Source organism: Oryzias latipes, assembly GCF_053564925.1.
Source record: "Oryzias latipes strain Hd-rR chromosome 1 unlocalized genomic scaffold, Olatipes_Hd-rR_3.1 chr1_Y".
NCBI classification, from domain to species: Eukaryota; Metazoa; Chordata; class Actinopteri; order Beloniformes; family Adrianichthyidae; genus Oryzias; species Oryzias latipes.
Window position 1 is genome coordinate 5386549 of NW_027616335.1, and position 8553 is coordinate 5395101.

The following is an 8553-nucleotide window of genomic DNA, read 5'->3' on the forward strand; positions in this document are numbered from 1 at the left end:
AAAGAAAAGAAAAGACATCATGTCTGTTTTTGGGGAGATTTGGAGAAACTTTGGGGGGGGGGGGGGGGGGGGGGGGGGTTATATTTTACAACACAAAACGTGAACAAACAGCAATAATAATAATCAGACAGCTTTGTGGTATTAGTAAAGCATTGCCAGTACCACCCATTGACTGTATGTGAGAACTGGACAGAGGGAGTGAGACATCACCCATAGCAAATGGTTTACTTCAAGCTCCAACGAAACAGTCAATTTAGTCACCAAATTCCTTCACTACCCACTACATAGTGCATTATATTGTGCATTTGTAATTTTGTAGGGTTGTCCAAATTTACAATGACAAAATCAAGTGCCCTCGAAATTTCCCAGAAGTCTCTGCGAAAAACCAGTGTGCATCCTTGGCAGCCGGCTCGCTGCATGTCTGCATTCAAGCTTGAAGAGAACAATTCTTATTAAAAGGCAAAAAAATGATCTTTTCTCTTTAGAAATGCATTTGTGGTTCATTCTGTGTTAATACAAAATGATTGAGATACTTGCTGACACATATGAACGTTGATCAGAAGAGTTAATGAGGCCGGAAATCCAAATCTGTGAAGATCTTTCTAACTTTACTGAACCTCAGCTGCCAGAAAATTCAAAATAATGAATCTATGGTTCACAAGTGAGGACGCTGGCAAACCAACTCCGACAAGACAAGAAGACGCAGCAGCAGCTGAGTTTGCCTGTGTTGGAAGATCGACTCGAGGCTGAGCGCAGCAACTTCCAGCAGATGACAGTGAAAAGCTGTCCATCCTCCCCCTCTTACTGGGGGGCAGCACCGGGGGAGTTACGCCACACTTTGGGACTTAAACTTTTTGATTTGCGTGTTTGATAGAAATTCAGCCCAGCTGTTCATTTCAGATCCAGAAGATGAGGACTTTGATGGATTTTTGGATGCTGATTGATGACTGAAAAAACAAAAAATAAATCACAACCGACTCAGTTTTGCGCTCGCTGCTGTTTTAAAACACAAACTAGCGTGCCTGTTTTACCGGTATGCGTTAACACATCCAGTGCTGTTGTATTGTAAGGAGAGGAGTGTGTTATGGGAAATAATATGGCTTTAATTGCGTGTTTGTGGGTGTGTGTCTGGCAGGTCAGTGCGTGGTGTGGCTCTTTGACTATCACAATTAAAAATCTTGGCTCTTTGTGTCAAACTTGTTCGCGCCCCCCTGTTTGTTTAGAGGCTCTTCTAACTGAGCAGGATCCCCGCTGGGTTAGAATTGCGCCTGAGTGGTTGGAAGGTTCCTCACTCAGTTCCTGAATAAACCCGCTCAGTTGTCTTTACGTCCTTTCACTTTATGGCAGAGATGAAAAGCCATACATTTTAGGAGGTGCTCTCAGACCTGCACCAAACCATTACCCTCTTCTATCGATCAACAATCCACAAATCAGCTAATGTTGAAAAAGAAAAGAATCCAGGAAATCACATTGTATGATTTTTAAAGCAGCTCCTTATTTCTTAGCTAAACAACTGAAATAGTACTTAATATATTTCAAAAACATCAAACTTATTATAAATTTTACTTTTGAACATTTACCCCGCCCCCCCCAAAAAAAGCTAAATGAAAAACAATTAGTCTTATTTATGAGCTCAGAGGGCATTCTCTGGATTTTTCTAATAGATGTTGCAACGGCAGGGAAATGTCATGGTGCCTCTGTCAGACTCCTCCCCCTCTCCTCTCCGCTTGGTTCCCTGATTCAGCCCAGCTGCCACCACTCAACTCATCATCCCCGCCTACCTACTTAAGGAGCTCCTGGACCAGTATTCATCGCCAGTCCGTTTGCCCCTGATGGTGCTCATTTTGGTCTTACGTCTAGTTCTTGTCAAGCTACTTTGTTCCAAGCCTGCACCTAATGTATCTCCTTACCTGTCTCCAGGAAATCCCAAACCACGAGTGGTCGCCTGAATCAGCCGGTGTCTGGAAACCTCACTCAGTCTGCTTCTCCGGTCTCACCACGAGCCTCTGCCGATCATCCAACTCCACAGATCTCCACCAACACCGCCCTACAGAGGGATCCACCAGTGACGCCACAGAATCCAGTCTCTAGAATTGTGGACCACACGGAAACTGCTCACTCCCTAACCTTGCTGGCAATTAAATCTTATTACTCACCACACCAGCTTGCTCCTGTGTTTTCTTCCGGGTTCCAGCATCTGGGTCTCTAAGATTTTGTTATCATGACAGGAAAGGTGTTATAATGTAGAATGTTCCAGATAATATTTAATCATTTATATTAATCATTTTGAATACAAATGTATTCCAGTGTGGATATTCAGAAAAAGCATGAACAGTGTTTTTAATGATCATTCCTGTTTAATATTGCACTCAGCAGAAAAAACAAAGTGTAAAAATTGTCATTTTAATTCTGAGTATTTTATAAGGAGTGCATAATTCTTCAAATGTTTTTTGTTTAGAGAAAAATGTTATGTTTTAACTCACCAGGTTTTCATGCTGAATAGCTGCTGTTCTCGCTGCCCGTTAGTCCCTGAGAGAGCGATGCCTGACGGGCCAGTTGGACATGGTCACTGATGACAGACTGTTGCTTTAAAATGTTGCTTTCTTCAAATCAGCTAATATAATAAGATATTCGCAGAGTTTCTGCATTAGTACAAGGAATAAAGAAGACACCAAAAAGTCTCACAGTCTGTTGAAAGCATAAATGTATCCCATGAGTCTGCGAGCAGCTTCGTACGCTGAAGGTCAGGGGCCTGTTTCAGAAAGGAGGTTCAACCAACTCTGAGGTTGAACTTGAACTCTGAGTTGGTCAATCGAGAGATTAACAACTCTGAGTTTTTTGTTTCAGAGAAGCTGATCGGAGTTAGGTCAATCAACTCTGAGTGGACTGATTCAGAGGTAAGCGTGCGCACCGCGACTATAAGAAGCCATTATCAATGGAGCGCAGATATTACGAGTCACCATGGCAACCGTGAAAAAAGGAGGTCTGTGTATTTTTCGCCAGCTGAACTTGACGTGCTGCTGCAGAGTTACAGTGAATATGAGCACATATTCCGGAAGAAAAGCAACACCGATTCATCTGCAAAACAGAGACAGTTAGCGTGGGAAAACATAGCTGCTCAAGTTAATGCGTAAGTTTGCATTTAAATCATTGTTATAAAATATTGGCTGTAATAACTTTTTAAATAGCGTAAAGTGTGAAATAAAAAATGATGATATTTAGGTGTACTTTTGAAGTGTTATTCCTGGTGTAATTGCATGAAATGCTGCATAGTGTACAGAACCAATCGGGGGAAAATGCATTTAACGTCGGCAATGTTTAGAGGACTTTTTTGTTAACCTTCCCCTCAGTTTAATATTAATACATTCAATTGTGTTTTTTTTAAAAGTGAACTTTTGTCTACCCTTTTATTGATCAAGTGGTATAGGTTTATATGGGATTAAGAAAGTATGCAGTACTAGCAAATTGTTTTTCCAAAAAGTAATTGTTACATTAATTTAATTCAATGTCCCTGATGTCATTTTCATGTAGATGCAATCCTGCAGGAATTAAAAGCAGCTGCTAAAAATGAAGTATAAAAACATAATTCAATCAGGTCAAATTTGAGCATGTCATGGATGTAGGCTTTGTTGACAATATTTGACATATGAAACATCTACATAGCAATACATATCTAATGTTGTTTTCATTGTATATATGTAATTGACTGCAACGAAAAACGGTAACGCTCAAACAAAAACGTATGGGGAAATGACAATAAATCGAGTCTAGGTCTCAAAATCCTCGCACGACGTGAATGTAATTCTCTACGAATTAATGCAGCCTCCTCATCTATTGGGTCCTCCAAAAAAGGACAAGCCATTCTTGTCACTTAGACCGTCTCTGTGTGACGGAAATGTGGGCATTGAAGGTTAAAGCGAAAAATACCGCTTCGTCTTTAAAAAGGGGAGGGGACCGGCATAAACTTTGAGTTTAGAGAATAAAACCTGCTCCCGACCAGGTTAGGTTCACAGCATAAGTAACCATGGACACTGACTCCGAGTACAAGGTTTCCTCATATCGTGCAGGCCTAATACAGAGCATCCCTCCTTCACGTGGTCGTAAAATGACAAATAAGATCTTTGACAGCATGAAGTTAACACTCACACAGGTCAAAAACACATTTAAATCTGTGGCAACACAACAAGCACTAACTTTAAGTCTGGGCAAACTGTGAACCAAATGAAAGTGGGCCTTAAAAGCAGCATTATTGAATATTTGCCTGCAGTTTGGTCCATGGCACTTTAAACTATTAGGTTCATGTCTGTGAACTTCACAATACAATGTAAATCCTCTTATGTTTCTAATGTTAAACTGCAAAACTGCCATGTGATCATATTTACCAACTATAGTCCTTCAGGAAAGGCCCAAATAACTGCACCTGAAAAACCAAAACAAGAGAACAAAAAACTTTAAGATTAAAAACTATACAGAAACGTACAAATAGAAATTGACATTTATTGTCAGCACATTCCCCAGTGAAAACTTCCTAAATTTTCTATAAATTATTGGTGTGTCCTGGCTAACAACCATTAACTAAAAGCTCTAAAAACAGAAGAAAAAAACTTAAGAGAAAAATCCAAAATGCTTAAGTCAGTGAAATTTACAAAAATGTAACTTGATAAATCTCAATTATTTAACAATTCTCAGAGCAAAATATTTAAAAAATATAACTTCTCTCAGCACTAAATGCATTTTATGAACTTCACCGCTCTCCTACAAAAAACAACAACTTATAAATACTTTTATGGTATCTATCGTTACATATTTTCCTGGCTAAAAAGATGTAATGTGCCATAAAATCCCACGTTTTATCTGTGGAGTTTTCTACGAAGATTCTGTCTGAAGATTAAATAAACGTTAGCGCCACATTTAAGCATGAATGATGCTAAGCTAACATGGACTGTCTGCAGCAGAAATGCACGGAAACGATCACAAACCTGTTAGCATCGTATCTATAAAATGTACCGTCACTCCACGGCACCAGAAATACAAACACATGATGCTAATAATGTAGCCGGCCTCACAGGGTTCGGTGTCGGTAGATGTGAATGAAATTATGGTGCTCAGACACACACGTCTGTTCACTCCACAGGTCTCTTTATTATAAATCTTGCACAGCAGAACACATGCCCCCTACAGTCCCACTACCGTAACTGCAGTAGTAAATGCATGAACATGAGACACTGCATGGGCTGCTACACATGTCCCTTCCTCCAAAAGAAACGTCCCGTTTCTAAACAAAACAGAGGATTCACATGTTACCACAAAACACAGTGAGATACTTTCCTCATTCTTTTCTGTGCTCACCTCCTGAACCAGCCTAAAAGGTTTTTTGTTTTTTTTTCCGAAATGAAATAGACACACCTGCCATAACACATCACAACTGAACAAAATCATGAAACCGTGATGGGGGCTTCAACCGCCGTCCACAACGGGAATACCCGGGAACCGCCAATGAATTGTCCTCTGGTACAGTGTTCGAAGCATCTCTTTCAGGGAGTCCCTCCTCCCTTGGCTGAAGAGGACCTCCAGGATCCCTGTGAATGGGTGAAGTTTGGTGAGCGGTGCCACTGGATATAGCAGGCATTGGCAAAGTGTAAGGCTTTAGTCTGTCACGATGAACCACAAGAGCCTTGTCCAGGGGGTCATACGGGTTCATGATACGGTAGGTAACACTTGTTCCACTCTGTAAGGGCCTTTCCAATGGGTAGCTAACTTTGTGCGGCTTTCAACTGGATTGCTGAGCCACACTAGAGCACCCACTACGAAGGGACGGTGACGGACATCCTCGTCATGATAAAGTTTTTGCTTTTCGTGCGCCTCTGCTGCATGAAGTCTGGCAGCACTTAAAGCGGCACTGAGACGAGCCACCAATGCAGAGGCATATGCCGGGAGGGACCCAGCACTTTGAGAGTCCAACAAGCTGCTCGGGACCAACACATCCGCTGGAATGCGGGCCTCTCGACCATGCACCAGGTAATAGGGACTGAAACAAGTACTGGAGTGTTTTGTGGTGTTGTAAGCAAAACACACCACTTTCAAAAACTCATCCCACTCACCCCCATGGGACAGCAACATTTTTGCCAACTGATCAATTAGCGTCCTGTTATGACGCTCCACCATGCCATCCGATTTTGGATGGTACGCTGTGGTACGGGTCTTCTTTATTCCCATCCACTGACACAAGAACTTAATCACCTCGGCCTCAAATTGTCGCCCTTGGTCGCTGTGAGGAACCTCTGGTATTCCATGCACCAGCACATAATCCTCAAACAAACAGCGAACAAACAGAAACATTCACCTCACCCAAAACAGGGCGTCGGGACAGTGCATCAGCGTTCCTATGTTTCACCCCTTCTTTGTGACTGATCGTCCAGTTGAATGGGTCCAGTTCTAAAATCCAGCGACCACGACGTCCTGAGGTATCATTATCAAGAGACATCTTTCTGAGCCCAAGTAGGGGGCGATGATCTGTGATGATCATGAAAGCACAAAGTCCCACATAGTGTTTAAACTCACGAACTGCCCATACAATAGCCCACAGCTCCCTGTCAAAAGTGGCCCACCGTTTTTGAGTGTGCGTTAGAGCCTGACTGGCATACGCCACCACACGTTCCAAACCTTCCACCTCCTGAGCTAACACAGCCCCAACAGAATGGTGAGACGTGTCTGTATATATTTTGAAAGGTAAAGAAAAATCAGGTAAGGTCACTACCGGTTCAGAGGTAAGTGCCTTCTTCAGGTAGGTGAAGGATGCTTCACACTCAGCCGTCCACTCAAAGGGGACATTCTTACCCGCCAGGTGATTCAATGGGGCGGCATGATCCGAAAAGTTCCTCACGAATCTTCTGTAATATGAGCATAAACCACAAAGGCTCTCACCTCGGACGGTGTGCGGGGAGTTGGCCAACTTTTCACTTTGTCGTGGGTCTGGCTGAAGCCCCTCCCTGGAAACAACATGACCTAAGAAAACCACATTATCTCTGACAAAATGGCACTTTTGATAGTTAAGCTTCAACCCAGCATCCTTTATTCTTGTTAAAACCACTTCCAAGTGGTGCATGTGATCCTCAAAAGAGCGGCTGTAAATCAGAATATCATCCAAATACACCAAGCAAATATGCCATGGCAAGCCTCGGAGCACGAGCTCCATCATCCGCTGAAATGTGGCAGGCGAATTACTTAGACCCATGGGCATAGCCCGCCACTGATAGAGCCCCCTGCCTGTCGTAAAAGCTGTCTTCTCACGATCTTCCTCAGCTACTTCTACCTGCCAGTAACCCCTCGAAAAATCCAGCGTGCTAAACCACATGGAACCGGACAGGGCATCTAGGCTGTCATCCACTCTTGGCAGCGGGTGCGAGTCTTTGATCGTGACTGAATTTAAACGGCGATAATCAATGCAAAAACGCCACTGGCCTCCCTTTTTCTTCACCAGCACCACAGGGGAAGCCCAGGGGCTGCAGCTCTTTTCAACCAACCCATCAGCTAGCAGGTTTGACACTTGCCGTTCAATTTCAGCTTGTTTATTTGGCGCAGCCCTGTATGCACGCTGTTTAATGGGAGGATGGTCACCCGTGCGAATATGATGTTTGACCAACGTGCAGCGACCCAGGTCTTTGCCGGAGGAACAGAAAAGAGAGCAAAATCTCCCTAGAAGGGCAGAAAGTTTAGCTCTCTGCTCTTCAGTAATTGGGGAGTCTTCCAGAGTGAATGACATGTTTGGTTGAGCCTGAATACCATTTATTTGGGGGACGGACAGAAAGGGTCCAACCTCAGTTGGAGTTAATGCATACAACTCACCCAAATGTAGTCCCCGTTTTAACTCGACCGTATTACCCGTGGGGTTAAGGACTCGTGCCACAGAAGCTCCCTCTTTGACTGCTGTCACTGAATGCGCGACCACCAGTCCAACTTTCTCCGAAATATTGGGCTCCAAGTAACCATCAAAGTTCATAGTTGCTAGGTTTGTGCTTGTTGAAGAGGAAACCGTTACAGGGACCAGGGGCCTCATTTATAAAACTTTGCGTAGGATTTGCGTCAGAAGTGGCGTACGGATGAAACATAGGACGTGCGTACGCACAGAAATATTCAGATTTATAAAACCGTGCGCACGCACATCCTACGCATCTTTCCCTTAATAAATCACAACCGATTCTAAATGCAGCGCAGCTTTTGCGGCTTCATGACACGCCCATAGTTGCCCATAAATAGTCCGTGAAACGCCCACAAATGAATATTCATTGATTGCGAAACCATGGAACACACCGAGAGGAAATAAAAAAAACGTAACTTCACTCAATGTGAAGTAGAAGTTATCGTTGGCGAGGTGGAAAAGAGGAGAATAGTGTTGTTTGGAGGGCACAGTGTGGCCATTACTAATGCCAAAAAGGCACGTGAGTGGCAAACGGTGGCAGACGCCGTAATGCTGTAGCCTCACAACCTCGGACCGTGGCCAAAATAAAAAAGAAATGGTCGGACATCACGTCGGTCGGACGTCTAGATGCATGC

General features: G+C 43.3%; 1 long non-coding RNA gene across 2 annotated transcripts; it reads right to left on the reverse strand.

Moving 5' to 3' along the window:
- Positions 1–38: 38 nt before the first annotated feature.
- LOC144990379 (uncharacterized) lies at positions 39–8553 on the reverse strand. 2 transcript variants are annotated; one of them, XR_013654368.1, is made up of 4 exons: positions 4383–8553; positions 2484–2544; positions 2157–2205; positions 39–2047 (listed from the first exon to the last, which is right to left on the reverse strand). It is a non-coding gene; the product is annotated as an uncharacterized LOC144990379 (long non-coding RNA). The 2 variants fall into 2 exon arrangements; XR_013654367.1 differs by having other exon boundaries at positions 2484–8553.